General features: G+C 44.3%; 1 protein-coding gene across 1 annotated transcript in view; it reads left to right on the top strand.

Moving 5' to 3' along the window:
* The window catches only part of Uvrag (UV radiation resistance associated), a 249,916-nt gene that overhangs the window by 70,336 nt on the left and 159,924 nt on the right, over positions 1–19,656 (top strand).

Raw genomic sequence — 19,656 nt, forward strand, 5'->3', positions numbered from 1 at the left:
ATTATGAGTTTGTGACATTTCATTGCAAAAGAATATATAGGACTGTTAGAAGCTGTTACCCAGCTTAACATTTTCTAGTGAAAGCTTCATAAATTTTCTAGCTGTAGTGATTTAAGTTTATCTCTTTCACAAAACCTTGGAAAAATCTTTTCCTTTCCTTGAGCAGAGAGGGACAGAGGAGTTATAAGTCAGTGGTCTTTTTTCTTTCCTCCTCCTCTTCTTCTTTCTCCTTCTTCTCCTTTTTTTTTTCTTTATAAATTTTTTCTTCCAGTACTGAGGCTTGAACTCCAGTGTCTCTCATTCTTGTGTGGGCTTTTTGTTTACTGCTGACACTCTACCACTTGAGCCACACCTCTGCTTCCAGCTTTTTGTTGATTAATTGGGGATGAAAGGTTGATGGGCTTTTCTGCCCAGGCTGGCTTTGAACTTCTGTCCTCAGATCTCAGCCTCCTGAGTAGCTAGGATTGCAGGCCACCAGTGCCTGGCTGGAAGTCCATCATCTTAAAACAGAGACATAACTACTGGCTGGTCTTCTGGACTGCAAAGAGGAGCACTGAGAGGTGCAAAATTCATACTTACCAAAACCTTCACAACCACTAGACCAAAACCTTCACAACCACTAGACAAGTTTTCAGGAGCCCTGAACATAACTATGGTTCTGAACCACAGTTCATCTCAAAGATTCATGGTGAGCAAGCCAAACAAGCATTGTAAGAATCTGATGCCAAGAGGTTTAAACTCTCCTACTCTCTATATTCGTATAGTGTTTAGGCTTAATTTTGAAAACTTATAAATTTTGGCTTTAGGGTTTTTTTTTTGTTTTTGCCAGTCCTGGGCCATGGACTCAGGGCCTGAGCACTGTCCCTGGCTTCTTTTTGCTCAAGGCTAGCACTCTGCCACTTGAACCACAGCGCCACTTCTGGCCATTTTCTGTATATGTGGTGCTGGGGAATTGAACCCAGGGCTTCATGTATACGAGGTGAGCACTCTTGCCACTAGGCCATATCCCCAGCCCTTGGCTTTAGTTTTATGTGTGGTTGCTCATCTAAGGTATTTTCCCAGGGGCAAGCTACTGAAGCAAATGCATCTCAAAATAAAGTTAATAGTGACTTTCAACCTTTGCTTTGCTCATCCTACTTGACAGATTGTTATTGAAATTTACTCTTGGCAGTATTTTTTAGTGTTTACACACATACCATAAATTTTAGACTTCTAGATATCTTTAGCTACTAGAGAAGAGTCCAGAAGGATGTTTGGAGAATGATTATTTTATAAACATTAGAAAGTTGTGAAATTGGTATTTTTCTCTTCAAAATGATGTAATGTGTGGTCACTTGGATTAGATGCATTACCCTTTTAATTTTTAAAAATTATCTTTAAGTAGTTGTACAAAGAGGTTACAATTTAGCATGTTACTTTATGAGTTCAATATATCTTGATCAATGAAACTTTCCACCTGTCTATATTACTTTTTGTTTTTTTTTGGTTGGTTGTGGAGCTTGAACTCAGAGTTGCCCCTGAACCTCTTTGTGCTCAAGGCTAGTGCTCTACCACTTGAGCCATAATGCCAAGTCCCTAGATAGGTGCATGTACACCCCTCCCCTTCCTGCCTATCTTTGATCTGATTGGCTCTTGTGCCTTATAAATTACATGTGTTCCCCTCAATAAACGAGATCTTGCTCTGACTTGACTCCCATAGAGTCTGATTGTCCTCCGGTGAGGGAGGGCTGGGTGCAGCCGGCCTGTGGACCCTTTCCTTTCTTGGCTCGTCTGGTCGGGGCGTGCCTTCCCCCCGTCTCTCCCGCAGGTCAGGGGGGGCAGGGCTAAAAAAATGTGGCCTGGTGGTAGAGTACTTGCCTCACATACATGAAGCCCTGGATTCGATTCCTCAGCACCACATATACAGAAAAAGCCACAGTGGTGCTGCTCAAGTGGTAGAGTGCTAGCCTCGAGCAAAAGGAAGCCTTGGATAATGCGCAGGTCCTGAATTCAAGCCCCAGGACTGGCAAAAAATGTATTAAACGTTTGTTCTGTGCTGGACACTAAAATTTTAACAACTAATAACATTTAATCTTCAGGACAAAGAGTAAATACGATTAATACTCCATATTTTTTATTATTATCTTTAAGTAGCTGTGCAGAGGAGTTGCCATTTAACCAAACAGTTTATGAATATAATATATCTTAGGGGCTGGGGATGTGGCTTAGTGGTAGAGTGCTTGCCTAGTGTTCATGAAGTCCCAGGTTCGATTCCTCAGCACCACATCAACAGAAAAAGCCAGAAGTGGTGCTGTGGAGTGCTCGCCTTGAGCAATAGGAACTCAAGGACAGTGCCCAGGCCCTGAGCTCAAGCCCCAGGAGCGACACAAATAAAATAAATATTTATGTAAATGTCTTGATCAGTTTCATCCCTCTCCACATTCTCACGCATCTCTCCCTTACCACACCTGGGTTCTTGACAGCCTTCTCCTTCGTCCTCCTCTTCATTTGCCCACCCCTTTCTCTTGGCTACACTCCTGTGGAGTACTGGCATCCTGTTTTCTTTTGCTGAACTTTGACTTTGCCTTTCCGAGGAGTTACAATATTTGAATTCTCCCTCGAATCTACTGTATTTTGGTTCATACATCTGTATATATGTGCATACTACCCAACATACTTACTTATAAGCTAAATCTAGCTTCTACATATCAGCAAAAACATGTGTCATTTGTCTTTCTGGGCCTGTCTTACTTCACTTAATTTTTTCCAGGTCTTTCCATTTCTTTACAAATGGTACAGTATCATTCTTTCTAATGGATGAGTAAAATTCCATTGTGTATATATACCACATTTTCTTAATCCATTTGCTCATTGAGGGGCATGTGGGCTGATTCTGTACCTTGGCTATGGTGAATAGTAATGGAATAAACATGGTTGTGCTGGTGGCTTTATTGTATTCTGGTTTGTAATCTTTTGGGTAAGTGCCCAGGAGTGGAATTGCTGGATCATAGGGTAGTCCTATGTTGAATTTTTTGAGGAACCACCATATTGCTTTCCAGAGTGGTTGATCCTTGCCAGCATCTGATATCATTTGTTTTCTTGATAATGGACATTCTGGCTTGTCTGAGGTGGAATCTCAATGTTGATTTGATTTGCAGAGAAATTGAACATTTCTTCATGTGTCTATTGGAGTTTTTTGTTTTTTTTTAATTACTTCTGAGAAGACTCTTTTCTTTTTTTGCCAGTCCTGGGCCTTGGACTCAGGGCCTGAGCACCGTCTCTGGCTTGAGAAGACTCGTTAGCTCATTAGCCTGCTTATGAATTGGTTTGTTGATTTTGACTAAAGTCATGGCCTATATTTGATAACTTTTGCTTCATGTTTTAGGTGTGTTGTCACTTGGGTGGCTTAGGGTATTTAACAAAGCAGATGAGATTTCCTCATTAGAAGGTGGAGGTATAAAGCACGCGTGCGCATGTGTATGCTTTGTCTTGAGCTTATGGCAATGAGCAAGCAGTGTCTAGAAAGAGCTTGAAATGTGACCAAGCCCCTAGCGGATCTTGACCGCCTTCGCCCCCTCTCAGTAAAAGGAGGCTAAGATGGGATTGTTTTGAAGATGTTTTCTAAGTATGAGATTGCACGATCCTTTTGGAGAAAAGAAAAGGCTCGAGGTCTGAGGGAAGAGGAGGGTTGGGGGTGGTGCCGACTGGAGCAGCGGAGGCGCGGGTGTAGACGACGCGGCGGGAGGGCTCTGACATGCTCGGGAGAAGAGGGGCTGCACCCAGGCTGCTGGGCCGCGTGAGCGCACCCAGGGCACCCAGCGCACCCAGCGCACCCAGCGCACCCAGCGCACCCAGCGCACCCAGGGCACCCAGGGCACCCAGGGCACCGAGCGCACCCAGGGCACCCAGCGCACCCAGCGCACCCAGGGCACCCAGCGCACCCAGGGCACCGAGCGCACCCAGGGCACCCAGCGCACCCAGCGCACCCAGCGCACCCAGCGCACCCAGGGCACCCAGCGCACCCAGCGCACCCAGAGCACCGAGCGCACCCAGCGCACCCAGCGCACCCAGCGCACCCAGGGCACCCAGCGCACCCAGGGCACCCAGGGCACCCAGGGCACCCAGCGCACCCAGCGCACCCAGGGCACCCAGGGCACCCAGCGCACCCAGGGCACCCAGCGCACCCAGCGCACCCAGGGCACCCAGCGCACCCAGCGCACCCAGCGCACCCAGGGCACCCAGCGCACCCAGCGCACCCAGCGCACCGAGCGCACCCAGGGCACCCAGCGCACCCAGGGCACCCAGGGCACCCAGGGCACCGAGCGCACCGAGCGCACCCAGCGCACCCAGCGCACCCAGCGCACCCAGCGCACCCAGCGCACCCAGGGCACCCAGCGCACCCAGCACACCCAGCGCACCCAGCGCACCCAGCGCACCCAGCGCACCCAGCGCACCCAGAGCACCCAGCGCACCCAGGGCACCGAGCGCACCCAGCGCACCCAGCGCACCCAGGGCACCCAGCGCACCCAGCGCACCCAGCGCACCGAGCGCACCCAGGGCACCCAGCGCACCCAGGGCACCCAGGGCACCCAGCGCACCCAGGGCACCCAGGGCACCCAGCGCACCCAGGGCACCCAGCGCACCCAGCGCACCCAGGGCACCCAGCGCACCCAGCGCACCCAGCGCACCGAGCGCACCCAGGGCACCCAGCGCACCCAGGGCACCCAGCGCACCCAGGGCACCCAGCGCACCCAGCGCACCCAGCGCACCCAGCGCACCGAGCGCACCCAGGGCACCCAGCGCACCCAGGGCACCCAGCGCACCCAGCGCACCCAGGGCACCCAGCGCACCCAGCGCACCCAGCGCACCGAGCGCACCCAGGGCACCCAGCGCACCCAGGGCACCCAGGGCACCCAGCGCACCCAGCGCACCCAGCGCACCCAGGGCACCCAGCGCACCCAGCACACCCAGCGCACCCAGCGCACCCAGCGCACCCAGGGCACCCAGGGCACCCAGCGCACCCAGCGCACCCAGCGCACCCAGGGCACCCAGCGCACCCAGCACACCCAGCGCACCCAGCGCACCCAGCGCACCCAGGGCACCCAGCGCACCCAGCGCACCCAGCGCACCGAGCGCACCCAGGGCACCCAGCGCACCCAGGGCACCCAGGGCACCCAGCGCACCCAGCGCACCCAGCGCACCCAGGGCACCCAGCGCACCCAGCACACCCAGCGCACCGAGCTAGCCACGCGGCCCATCCTGGAGAAGCCGCTGCCCGCTGGGCCCGGAGGCCCCGCCCTCCACCGAACGGCTCTGATGCCTGAGGAAATGGAGCCTGCCGCCATGTTAACGCTGTGGGAAGCTCACAGGCATTTTCACAATTACTTCTTCTCTCAGAAACTTTGTTCACTATCAGGGCTGTGGCTTTTTTGCCTTTGTCTTGACTTGAGGTTGCCAGGTGGTAAGTGACTTACTTTCTGAAGGCACAAAGCAAACGAGAACCATCTCTCAGACACGAGGAGCAAGTCCCCCTCATCTGCTCCACGAACAGCCTCGCTTTTCCTGTGGTTTTTGCCATACAGATTTGAGGTGCCTGCTGGGAAATTCGTGTGCCTGTCTGTCCATCCGGGTACTCCACGGCTCCCCGTGTCCCCTCCCCCAGGCGCATCGTCTCTGGAGGGGGACCCTTCATAAGGCACACATTTTCTTTTCCTGGTCTTTCTTGGCTTATAAAAGTAGCTAATTGGTGTGTAATTATACTGGAAAACATAGCCTGAGTTCTTGACTGTTACTTAGCTCTCAAATTCTCGGAGCTGGTGGGAGTCAAGATGAGAACCTAGGCCCCAGAGGGTTTGCTTTGAGGTTATACTTGGCTAGGCACGTTCACTGTAGCAATCGGCCCCTTGTTCCCTCTACAGTTTTGTCTGTGAGCATCAGAAAGAAAGAGGACATCCTGACGGAAGCAAGGACTTTGGAGCACCTAAAACCTGGGCCCGAAGCTCCTTCCTATGGGGCTGCTGTGCTGTCTTTCAGCAGAACAATTAACCTGAGATTTAACTCTAGTCTTGTGGTTCAGAGCTGAGGATTTAGAATAGTTTCAGTGTTGCCAGATTATTAAGAGCTCTTTGCAAGTGTGTGATAGTAGTTGAACTTTTCCATTTCAGTTCTTAGGAATTTCCAGATTAAAGGTTTGTTTTCAGGGAAGCAGACATTTAATTAGGAGCCCTTTAATCACTGGTATGCTTGATACTTCAGGATGTTCACCACAAGGTGTCAATGTTGTTCTTTAACTGGCATTGGAAGTGTCATTTATTTTACAAATTTTGAGATGTGAAAAGTGAAGAATTTCAATGGAGAATAAAGCCGTGTTCTAATGAGCTATAAAATAAGCACTTATTTTTAGAAGCGGTGTTTAAAAATATTATTGTTCCCTCTAGTTTGAGGAATATAAGCTAATTAGATAATTTCCTTTGGTTGTGTTTTTCCACATCCTTTAAAAGTTTGTTAGTGGTGGGGAGTAACTGAATGATGATGAGGAGAGTGGCAAGTGAGGCTTGCTACTGAGAATTCTAACTGCTGTGCCAGTGGAGAGCCCTGGAGAGGTACAGAGTCGTCCCCACTAATCCCGCCTGTTCTCACACTGAGAGATGGGTTAGCTTTTTGTGTGAAAATACTCTTTTCCCCTTTCGTATTTTCTAAAAGACCTGTGTTGTCGTCAGATAGGTGTTAATCACTCTGGCTTTCTCCCACTGCACTTAGGGTTTTCTTTCCTCTTTTTGAAATGTCTTACTTTTGCCGATAGGCTAGTTCTTCCTCTAGATTCCAGTCCGAAAGCGTCATGTGCAAGTAAACTGGAAAGCTAGACTTCAAGCTAATTCCTTAACCCAGCCTAGTCTTATAAAATAACGTGGGGATAACACGTCTCCTTCTACTGGGAATATTGTGAGAAATGATTAAGTTGAATTATTAGGAGTACCCAAGGGCAGTTACAGGTATATAATATTCAACAAATAATAGTCTCCTCTTTGCTTTTATTTCCCTCATTTTGGGGTTAATTTTCTTTTCTACAAAAAATACTTTCCTTGTTAGCTGTTGTGCTTTTCAGCTTAATTTCTCTTTGTTGTCTTGCTAGTCTAATGTTTACTATCCGTACTGTCAAAATTACCTTTATTCATGTCTGTCTGTTTTTTGGTCATGGGGCTTGAACTCTGAGTAGCTAGGATTACAGGCATGAGCCACCAGCTCCCAGCCCTTTATTCATCTTACACAATCATAGGTCAGTACTATTTGGGGAGGCCAGTCTCTTTTTCTAGGACTCTTCAGCATTGCCATTGTCTCCTACCTTCTTGATTGCTGGTGTATAATTTTCCAGTGGCCACGGGGAGAAGTCTATTTCCACATCCTGGAGGAGTCTCAGCCCTGGCCCTACCATAGCCAGAGCCACACACATTGGTTTAATCTACATCCTCCTCCTCCTCCCCCTTGTCCTCCTCTTCCTCTCCCCTTCTCCCTCCTCCTCCTCCTCCTCTCCCCTTCTCCCTCCTCCTCCTCTCCCCTTCTGCCTCCTCCTCCTCTCCCTTTCTCCCCCTCTCCTCCTCTTCCTCCTCATCCTCCTCCTCCTCCACTACCTTTGCCTACTCCTCTTCTTTTTCTGCTTGCACCAAGCTCTAGCAATTATATTTATCTTTTATTTTTTTCCTTTTCTCAGTCTTCTTCCTTCAGAGACCTGTTTAGTTGGGTATGTTTGTCTCTTCTGTGTTTTCACCTCTGTTTCCCTATACTATTTTTTGTCCTCTTAAGTAGTTTCTACTTGCAGTTTTTCTTGTATGCAATTAGTAGCTGTGGTTGATAGAGCACTTACCTTGTGCCATCAGGAATTACTATAAATGCTTTATAGTACTTCACTCTTATGCCTCGCAACATCCACGTGTGAGAGAAATATTCTTTCTAGATACAGATGAGAAAATTGAGGCCCCGAGGCAGTGGGAGCCTGTGTTGAAACCCAGACCGCCTAGCTACACAGCCTATTTTCTTAATTCATGGATGTTATAGTTTTGTAATCCGTGCCGAGTACCACATTATACCTGTTTGTTCACCTGCTGCACGGCCGCCACGGTGTCCCATCTTTAAAAAGCTGCATTCATCTGGTCATATGTTGGGTTCAGAAATCTTTGCGCTTTCGTGTACAGGATCATAGTATTCAAACAAATTCAGCTATTCTAAAGGTTGCAGAGAGCCAAGTTATTATTATTTCTTTCTGTTACATGTATTTCTGTTTGCATCTGGCAAAATGAGAACTGCAAAAAATGTTCTAGGCTTTTCCATAAAAAACTTTGACCATGCAGTCGGATCTGTGAGCCTTCAGCTGGCTCCTCTTTCTCTGTCATCTAGAGAGGTTTTCAGGATATTGTGACTTTTAATTTACTCTTTGTAGAGTTTTTTTTCCCTAAGACATCTTGATTTGGCCGTCTACAGGCGAATTCTCTTCCCGTTAGTAAATAGTTTCACTTTTAACTTTCTGTTTGAAAAGGATTTGTTCAACAAATAAAGTTTTCTCTGTGGCAGCTTCAGGAAAAAGGTGGGATGAATGTGTAAGGGTTTTAACTACAATAACCTTTAAGTTTCAGATATAATAACCCACTTTGAGGGAACAGGAGGCGTTTTATTTGCTTATCTCTGCTAAACCCGCTCTCAGGTAGCAATTAAAATTATAGACTGCCAAACTGCTAGCGAGAAGTGAAAGCTGGTAGTTTGTTCTCTCTAATGTAGTCTGATTCTGGAATACGGCTTTGTGATGGTTCCTGTTAGCTGTTACCTGGTCTTACATTTCTGTTGACTGAATTCTTAAATAGACTTGTCTCACTATTCTGCATAAGAGGAGTTGAGACACAGTTTATGAAGCTGTGATAGCTCGCTGTGTCCTGTGTGTGTCCTGTGTGGGAGTAGGCATCTTTGCCCACGCCCGTCTTCAGTTGGTGTTCTGTATTCAAGTTTAGTGATGAGGAGCATCCCCACGTGTTTTCGTAACAGATGAGGAAGGTACAGATGTGTGGAAAGATCTGCCTAGGCCCCTCACTGAGTGCTGGAGGAGAGCGGAATAAACAGCTAGCAGCTCCAGGGCCTGCACACTTCTCCCCAGAAGGGAGAATAGGGGTGCGGGTTTGTGAGTAAAATAGCAGACGAGGATTCTTAGCGTCTCTACTCTCTGCCTGGACGGATATATCTATGTGTTTATACAGATAAAAGCACAGTTTTGCAGCAATATAATTTAAACAAATAAAATGCTGGAGTTATCTTGGGTAATTCTTTTCTCCCCTTGTACTTTTTGGCTTTTCTTTCTCAGACTCTTTTTCCTGTTTCCTGCCAGAAACCCACCCAGGCACACAGTGTCTTTCCAGATGAGCTGCATGTAGTCACCCGCTCACCCATGCTGACAATCTCCAGTCCCATTTGTGTCCACATATGTTTTTCCATGCTTTTTTTTTGTTCATTGTATCATAGCTCTATATGTGTATATGATTTAAATTATTTTTCAGTGTTGAAGTAGAAATGATACACAGTTCATGGTTCTCTATCATGTTTGTTTTTAACATTTTTTATGATTGTTATAAAGATGATGTACAGAGGGATTACAGTTACATAAGTCAGGTAGAGTACACTCATTTTTACAAGGTCACTCCTTCCCTCACTCTCTCCCCAGTTATGTTTTTCATGTCCAACATTTTATATGAAAATCTCTCCAGTTTTTGTTTGTTTGTTTTTTTTGCCAGTCCTGGGGCTTGGACTCAGGGCCTGAGCACTGTCCCTGGCTTCTTTTTTGCTCAAGGCTAGCACTCTACCACTTGAGCCACAGCGCCACTTCTGGCTTTTGCTGTTTATGTGGTGCTGCGGAATCAAACCCAGGGCTTCTTGCATGCTAGGCAAGCGCTCTACCACTAAGCCACCTTCCCAGCCCCATCTCCAATTCATTTTTAAGTGATTAATGATAGCGCAATGTGTGCCAAACAGTATTTAGTCTGCCATCAGCCTGTTGGTAAGCATTTAGTATTTACTCTGGAGTTGTTTGTGAAATGCAAGTTTGTTTTACGTGTTTATTATGTCTATTAACATATACATCAGTATAAATGAGGATGTACATATCCACAAATTTATATATACTTAGTATGTTTATGATTTTCTTCTGTTGATTAAAATCTCAGAGGTGGGAAAATTCACTAATTTACTTTTCAGAATATTTTGTTAAATTTTGGTTTTTGAATTTTAAATATAATTTTATTGTTGTTAGTAAAGAGTTCCACAGGTGTTGCCATTCCATCCTTTCATAAGCCAGGTACTGAGTACAGTTCTTCTTGGATGTTGTCCTCCCTCCTTTCCTTTCCTCTAGTTTTACCCCTCATGTCTTTGCTCACTAGTTGCATAGTTCATTTTTTAAATAGTGAATATAGTAATTCTATTTGTTGCAAGCTTTTGCTAGGAATAGATGCTGAATGTTTTGAAATGCCTTTCTACTATTAACATTGTAGCTTTTCTTTAATTTTTAATTTAAGCTAATAAGGCATATACATTTCCTGATTTTTAAAATTACTGATTAGCTATAGATTAATCTTTTGATTTTTACAATAAGTGACAATAATATCTAGTATTTCTTGGAGTAGTTTTTTGGGGGTAGGGTTAGTAATTTTTCTCCAAAATCTTCCAAATAAATCCCATCTTATTCTATGATACTTACCTGTAGAAAGATGTTAATAAATGCATCTATCTCATTGGGGTATTGGGATGATTAAACAAATTAATGAAAAATGCTCAGTACAGTACCTGAGCATCATAAATGACTAGCATCATTTTCATCTGAAACAGATTAAATTATTTTGAGAATTACTGTTTCCTTAAAGGTACATTGGAACTTAACTATTAATTCATCTGGTTCAGGTATTTTTTTTTTTAAGATTTAGAATTTTTTTGTTTCTTTTTTAATTTTTTTATTAATTAAAAATTTTTTTGACATGGTGTTGTGCAAAAGGGCTACAGTTACATAATAGGGAAGTGTGTACATTTCTTGTGATATCTTACACCCTGTTTTTCTTTCCCTTCCCTAGATCAGTTAGACATATATACAATACACAGTGTATCAAAAACATATACAGTATCCACATAGCCTACGCCAAAGGAAATTCACTTAGGACTTTAAATGTAACGTCAACAATAGAGTTTGCTTCTCCTTGTCTTATATGAACGTACACACATAGCTTTTGAGCTATTGTGATCCACTGAGAGGTCTATTTTTGACCTTTATATGTTGAGTAGTTGTTTGGTTTTAATTACATAATGTGGGGTCGCTGACCCAAACCTGAGGGAAATGCCATTTGACAAGCAGTTTTTGGTTTCACAGACCTGGTCTCTACTGGCTCTCCCCACCCCCCACCCCAACAGTCATATATCAAGGAGATCATGCCCCTTTGTTTTCTGTGTTCTAGGCTTGACTCACTCAACATTATTTGTTCAAGTTCTGACCATTTCCCTGCGAATAACAATATTTCAGCATTTCTAATCACTATGTAGTATTCCATTGTGTATAGGTACCATATTTTTTGGATCCATTCATCTGTGGAGGGGCATCTGGGTTGTTTCCATATTTTGGCTATTGTGAATTGTGCAGCGATAAACATGGAAGTGCAGATGTCTTCTTGATAACTTGGGACCTGCTGTTCAGGATAGATGCCTAGGAGTGGTATGGCTGGGTCATATGGGTAGGTCTATGTTGAGCTTTTTGAGGAACCTCCATACTGTTCTCCAAAGTGGTTGTACTAATTTGCACTCCCACCAACAATGGAGAAGGGTTCCTCTTTCCCCGCACCTCAGGTATTTTTATTATGTTTAATTTCTTCCAGTCCCTTTGGTGCTATTGGCTGTATTCATTTTTTCCTACTTTTTTTGTGGTTTGTTGTTGGCTCGTTCGTTTTGAGATAGGAAACCAGCTGTTCCATCTAGACTTTCAAAACGAATGCTATAACAGTGTATATAGTTTTATTTTGTAATTCTTTTAATCATTTCAATACTGTGGAGCACATTTTCGATTTCAATTTGAAAAGTGCTCTAGGATTTCAGTTAGAAATACTGTTCTATATTATGGACTTTTCTGTCCTCATCAGGATGGTTTCTGATGCTGAAATTGTAACGATTTTTTATTACAAAAAAGTGAAATATTTGAGGCATTTTTTGTGGTATATATTGAGGTAAATATTTGAGGTATTCTAAGAGCAAGAATTGAATATAAAGTCCATATGTTTTGGTATCTTGTAGCTCTAATTTATCCTTTTGTCTCTAACATATAACACCAACCTGGCTGTGATTAGCTGCTCAATATTGAATGAATGAATGATTGAATGAATGAACCATGTGGGAGAACTATGGTCTGGTTGGATAATAACTGAATGACAGATTTTTGGATAGATATTTAATCATCTTCTCCAAAGCTGACTATATTTGCATTGGATATGTTCTGCCCAGTTATATATTATCTCAGCATTTCATTTTGGACCAAGTGTTTGCTAATGAGAACGTCATGTGAGAGCACTGTGTGTGAGATTACACTAAATCCTGTTTATTAAAGGAGTGTATGCGTAGGAGACTTAGTGACAAATCTCGTAGTGCTTAGCTAGGACATCTTCTAGGCTGCCCATGCTTCTAAGTCTATTTTTTCTAGTTTACTGGCTGTTAAAGAGAGCAGGAATATAGTGGGCAACTTAAGTGAGCCTTCCCCCAAACAATCTTCTCAACTCCTCGCTTAGTGCAGAAGTTCACTCTCAGATGTTGTTAAACTGGTGAATGCAGAGTAAAATAAGCATGAAGAAGTAAAGACCATCCTTTGAGGCAGTCAAGTTTGTGAGGCGTCCTTTGCCTAAGAGATTCTCTGTCTCTGCCTGCTCCTTCAGTTCTGGCTTGAATTCACAGGGTTGCTTTACTAAGACTGCTTTGTTTAAGATGTCACTGCGAATTAAGGCTTTACCATCGCACCATGGCTGCCTTGTAACTTCTACATTCCCACCGGTGCCAGGCATGTTCCAAGGCACCTTTCCAAGGGTTAGTGATTTCACCCTAATGCCTATGCCAATCAAAATAACCAGCTACCACTAAACACCTACCCCACCCAGAACTTGATTTTAACATGCTGTTTTATTAAGAGAACTTATCAGAGATTTTAAGGGAATTAGTACATTTTGCATGACAGGAGATCGCCTGGCCCTTGACCTAGCCTTTGTTCTGAAGGTGACGGGTTCATGCTTGTGGAAGATCCCAGGTGGCGCACATTTATCTGTTGAGTATGAACTTCACTGTGACCTTATTTCTGTAGTTGAATCTCTGTGACTGGAAATGCTCAGCTGGTAGGAGAGCAATTCCTACTTTGAAGAGTTACATTCTAGTAAAACAGATAAACAGATACAGCAAGCAAAGGCCCTTTCATTCACTGAGAAGTTAATAATAATTTCCAAGGGTTTCATGTTCTAGGCATTGATCAGAATGTGTTTCTTTTCTAAAAGGACCTAATAGCAGATGAAGAAGAAAAGTAATATTTGAGCATCTAAAATATGAAAAGCACCTCATTGTCAAAAACTTGTATGTATATCTTTGTACTATTGACGGTGACTATTGGTACAGTTCAGTTTTACTATGAAGCAAACTGAAGTTTGGAAAAGTTGAACACGCCTCTCTTTGAAAGAATTCACCTCGTAAGTCATGCAGGGCCCGGCCTGTCATGTGTCCGAGACCTTTCCATTACACTCCTCCATTTCTTGTGGAAGAGCCCTCAGCCATTCCCGGGGTCGTTGAGACTGCCAGAGCCACCCATATCCGCAGCTGCTGCAGGAGGTCCTTGGTGCCGACGCTCCCGACGCCTGCGAAAGGGGGCTTCCACGGGGGGCTTCGCTAGCGTCCTGGCGGAGCGGTCCTGGCGGAGCGGTCCTCGCGCCCCGCCTCTGCGCTGGCTTCTAGACGAGATGTACAGACCATTGAGGAAAAATGACCTTTCCATAATAGCATTGCCTTTTCTATTTCTCAGAATCCTTAGTTCCAGGGACAGAGTCAGATTTGAACTTTGGAGTAAAACTGGCTTTTGAATGATTTATAGGGAGAACATCTGGAGATTTGAATTTATGAAAAATCCTGCAGAAGCCAGGAAATTGACTCAGCAGCATTGAAAAAAAGGAGCTAAGAATGTCTTCTCTTGCGTTAATTAAAATATGTTGTCCAGATTAGGTGAAGTAATCGTCTTCTTGGACTTTCTGTTTATTAGATCATATTTGGAAATGCTCTGCTTGAGTCCAGTTTACTGAGATGAGAAGGAGCCGGGGGTGATGGCCAGGATAATGACTGTTTTTAAGTAGTCGTCTAAGGACGAGTTAGGGTGGACAATACTTGGCCTGAAGAAGGAAAGACTTCCTTTTCCCAGGTTGCCACCCACATCCTAAAGAATTAGAGCTCCTTCTGAAGGAGAATCACGTGGAAGAGAAAGTATAGCAGTTTGATAGTCCTGAGAATCGATGGTTAAAACTTCATGTATTGTTAGTTATGTATCACACCTTCTTAATATTCCTGTGTCTCTTGCTGATACTGAGGCTTGAAGCAAGAGCCTCACACTCTTGCTTGGTTTTCTTGCTCATTGCTGGTGCTCATGCATTTGGACCACAATTTCAGTCTAGCATTTTGTTGATTAATTGGAAATGGTTCATTGATGGATTTTCTGACCAGGTTAGCTTTGAATCATGATTCTCTGATTTCTCTCCCTTTAGTAGCTAGAAAAGGTCATTCATTCATTTAGCTAGATTATAGGCATGAGCCACCAGCGCCTAAGTTCTTATTTTTTATGGAGCTTATATTATACTGGGAAATTCCAAAATAAAAAAACAACCTTTTCTCCTCAGTGCCACATAAACAGAAAAAAAACCCAACTTTTCCCCCCCTCTTGCATCCCCCCTCCCCCCTTCCTCCCCCCGTGGTCAGTAGTATGATACACCCCAAAGCAGGACAGGCTAGGGAGCAGTGATGGTAGGATGAGTTACTGCAGATGAAGGAAGGCCTCGCTGAGAAGAAAATATTTGAACAAAGCCTTGGGAGATAAGGCTGCAAGTTGTATGGGCATCTGGAGGAAGAACATTCCAGAGAGACGAGATCACAACTATCAAAGCCCTGAGGTGGGAGTGAGCTTGGTTTGTTGCATAAAGAGCAGTAGCTAGGAAATTGGGCCTAGTTTGAACACAGTGAGTAAGTCGACAGGAGTGAGGTTATGTCGTTGTAGATTTTTTTCTAATCACATTAAAATCGGTTCAAGGGTTTTAGGCCACAGAGTAATACAGTCAGAGTTTTACTTACTCTGAGGGAGCTACTCAGCAGTAGCTTGGTGTAGCTCAGTGTGCAGAGCAGTGGTTTGGTCCCAGGAAGAAAGGCTGTATGTATGTTGTCACTGAAAGAATCCATCCCAGCCACGCCTGGGACCACTCGGAGAGTCACAGACAGAGGGACGTTTATAAGGAGGTTTATTATTTTTTCAATAATTATTTATTGTCAAAGTGATGTACAGAGGGGTTACAGTTTCATACATAAGGCAGTGAGTACATTTCTTTTTAAAAAATTATTAATTTTAATTAAATTTTATTGACAAGGTGATGTACAGAGGGGGTACAGTTACATAATAAGGTAGTGAGTAGATTTCTTGTCTTATTTGTTATACCCTCCCTCATTTTTCCTTCCCTTCCCTAGTTCAGATAAGCATATATACAATATCCAGTGTACCAAAATCATCTACAGTGACCACAGGGGGTACGCCACAGGAAGTTCACCCAGTGCATTAAGCATAACAGCAACGGTAGATAAGGAGGTTTATTAATGGGGCCACATCTCCCACGTTAGGGGGAGCACCACAGCATCTGTACCTAATCCAGGTGGCAGCTTTGAACCGGGGCTGGAGAGGAGGCGGTAGGTCTGGGTGAAAGGTGGAGTGACCACCTCTCCTGATGGGAGCTCCAGGGTGGGCAGGGAAGAGTTCAGGTCTGGGTGGAGCTGGGGACTGCTGGGAGGAGCCGAGGACCTTCCCATGGGAAAGCATGGATGTGGGTACAGGTATGGATTCACTTGCTAAATTTGGGGGTAGAAGAGTGAACAAATTATCCTCTGATTGCATCTGTTTTTAGTAGGGTATTGGTATTAGCCAGGTATTGGAAAATGGAGGGACTCTATATAAGGTTTTTTAAAAGAAAAAGCATAAAATAACAAACTTGGAGAGTGAATTGACCAAGCTGATATTTCTCCTATTTTTGCCTGTATCAGAGTCAGCTGGAGGGAGGGGTATAAAACTGCTGACCCTTGCCCTAGAATTCCTGATTCTGGGAATTCCTTGGGATTTGTATTTCTAATTCTTCTAGATGCCCGATTGCTACTGGTTCAGGAATCATCCTTTGACTGTACATTTAAGAGGGCCATTTATTTACCATGTAGGGTTCATTTCTCCAGATATATTTAGCTACTTGGGTGCAGAGGTGGAGAAAACAGTGAGTTCAGTTTAATCCAAATTGGAGTTTTTGCCACACGAATTCAAGAGACAAAAGAGGGATAAAGAAGTGATGTATAGCCATGGACCTAAGCTGGCTGAGAGAAAAGAGGTCGAGATTAGTGGAAAACTATTCAGCTGAGTGGGATTGGAAGTTGATGATGATCACCAGAATTGGAGTTTGGTGCTGGAAGTGATCTGGGAAGATGACAGGTGATAGGGGTTGAGATGCTTGAAATGAAGGTTTTAAAATAAGCTGCTGAAGTTACTGGCTGATTTAAAGCAGGAGTGGGGAACATCTGGCCTGCAGGCTGAATGAGGCCTGTGGAATCATTTGGTACAGGATGAAACAGGCATGTACGGCTTTCTTATGCCGCTCACTGACTTCCTGCAGCTGTCGACCTAGATGGGTAATTGGGTATGGCCCCCAATGATGTTATAAATACCTAAGTGGCCCTTGGAAGAAACAAAGGTTCCTCCTCTTTGTATGAGAATAAATGGCTGCACTGGGTGGAACTGAAGAATTTGAGAGGTTGGACGATTGCACGAATGTAGAACGTGTCAAGAATAATGGTAGGAGCAGCACAGGGAGAAGGAAAGAGAAAGAGAAAGAGGGAAAGAGGAAGGAAAAGGGAAGGGTTGGGAGAGGGAAGAGAAGCTAGAATCTTCACTCACTAAGCTAGATTGATCACTAGGAGGATTGTAGGTAATTGCAGCAAGAAGAGAAGGTGACACAATCAGATAATATATACCTTGAGAGGACCAAGAATTCTTGGAAAGTGGAGATGAATGGTCTAGCGTGGTAAGGGCGATGTCTGATTGACTCCATCTCAAAGCCTAGTATTATGCGGGGTATGAGAGTCTCATTTGGGGCATGCATGATCTTATTTTTCACAACAGCCCTGTTACAGTAGGTGTTGTTATCTTCACTTGTACAAGTTAGGAAACTGTGGCTTAAAAATAACTGGCCTGACAGTCATAGTTTGGGAATACTGGAGGTGGCACCATGTGAGCGAGTAGTGACAGCCAAGTATTGACTCACCCTAAGAGGGTGCTCTTTAGTAATTGGAGTTTTGGACCAATAGGAGTGTTCTTTGGAGGCGATGAGCTCCCTGTCACTGGAGTGAGTCTCTCTCACTGGTACAGGTATAAATGATTCTTAGAATGGTAGCTGGAGAAAAGCAGCAGAAAAGACATAGGAAACAATAGCTATTCATTAGCGTTACAGAAGAGAGCTAGGAGGGAGCTAGTTGAATTCATTTCTTTCTAAGATAAGAATCTCAGATTATGTGGTGATTGTACAGCATGGTGAATGCCCCAAAGACCACAGAATTGAACAGCTTAAAGTTTGCTTAATAATGCAGTAGTTTGTGTATTTGTCCTGTTTAAGTGCATCCGTGATTCAGCAGAGCATTTCCATTTTCATGTTCTGGCGACTCATCATTCATAGTGTCGCGCATAAAGCACTTCCTGCACAATGAAGTAAGAGCGATGGCTTTCTTGACCCGAGACTTGGAGAGCATGTGCCTGTGGCTGCGTCTACAGAGGCCACGGATCATACATGGCAGAAGATGGGACAGTTTCTTGAGCGTTTGAAGAGACGGAGCACACCAGGGCCTGGCTACATGCTCTTATCTTAGGGAGCTGGGTCCAGACATTTTCCCAGAGTCTTCCTTTGTCCAGTGTTTGATTGAGGCAACTCACTTTGCTCAGTTTTCAAGATCTTCTACCTTGACCTGTAACATTAGTGTAGAAGTGACTGGAGGAGATTAATATTTTTAAAATAGCATCCACTTAACTAGACCTCCCGGGAAATGATCTAGTGACAGGAACTCATGATGGCTGATCTTGCAGAGGGTGGCTGTGTTTCTCTGAAGCTTGACTGAAATCGGGCAGAATGTCGTTGAAGACCAACTCCTTTGTTTAAAGAAAAAGGACTGTTGGTTCAGGATTTGCTGGCAATTGCTGGCAATTCCCCGTAGTATTTAAGGCATTAATTTTTCAGAAGTGTCTGTGGCTGATATCACAAATTAACTGTTCATTTTTTGGCAGGACTGGAATTTGAGATCAGTGTTTTACATTTCTCAAGTAGGCCTTCTACCACTTGAGCCATGCATCTAGCCCTTTTGCTTTTAGATATTTTTTCAGGAAAGGCATCCCATGTTTTGCTTAGGGCTGGTTTCAAACTCAGGCCCTACTGTGTATGCCCTCCCCTGAGTAGCTGGAGGTGCATCATTACACTGGCTAATTAACACAAGGTGTTTCCTTTTTCTTAGGCTAGCCTTTAACTGCTGTCCTTCTGATTTCTGCCCCCCAAGTAAACTAGGACTACAAGCATAAGTGCCACCACTCCTGGCTTTACTTATTTTTAAATATTCTTATTTTACAAACTTAGCTTGGTACTTCAGCAAAGTACTACTATTGTGTCAAGTGCATTTTCTGACCTTAAATTTTTTTGGAATCATTTTAGATTGACAGAAATACAATAAGCTAGTACAAATAGTTTCTGTATATCCCACATTTATCTTCTTAATATCCTAACTAATTAGGGTGGTACATTTATTACAGTTAGTGAGCCAATGTCAATATATTACTAACAAAAGTCCATACTTAATTCAGGTGCCCTATTCTAGAATTCATCCTGACACATACTATATTTAGCCATTGCGTCTCCTTAGGTTGCTCTTGGCTGTCAAGGTTTCTCATGTTTCTTGATGACCTTGACAATTGGAGTTATTTTGTAGACTGTCCATGTAAAGATGACTGATGTCTTTCTCCCTGGTAGACCATATTTTCAGTTTTCTAGCATTTTGTCTGTCAGTTAATGATTATGTTTGTAAGAAGATACATAACATATTATCAGTCACTAACTTTACCATGTAAGTGGAGCTGTGGTGCAGGTGGTAGAGCGTCAGCCTTGATTGAATGGACAGCACCCAGCACACAATGCGGTGTGGTCAACATCGAAGAGAACTTTAGGATAAAGGTCTCATAGTCCAATAATAAAGAGCAGGAATGCTAGTCCACTACCTGGAAGGCATTGACAACAAATCCTCATTGAGCCTCTGCTTTAGGAGAGCCATGTGCCTGTCTGTCAGTCATTGCCCCCCCCCCCCCCCCCCCCGTCCGTTCCTCTG

Source organism: Perognathus longimembris, chromosome 13 (genome assembly GCF_023159225.1).
Source record: "Perognathus longimembris pacificus isolate PPM17 chromosome 13, ASM2315922v1, whole genome shotgun sequence".
NCBI lineage: Eukaryota > Metazoa > Chordata > Mammalia > Rodentia > Heteromyidae > Perognathus > Perognathus longimembris.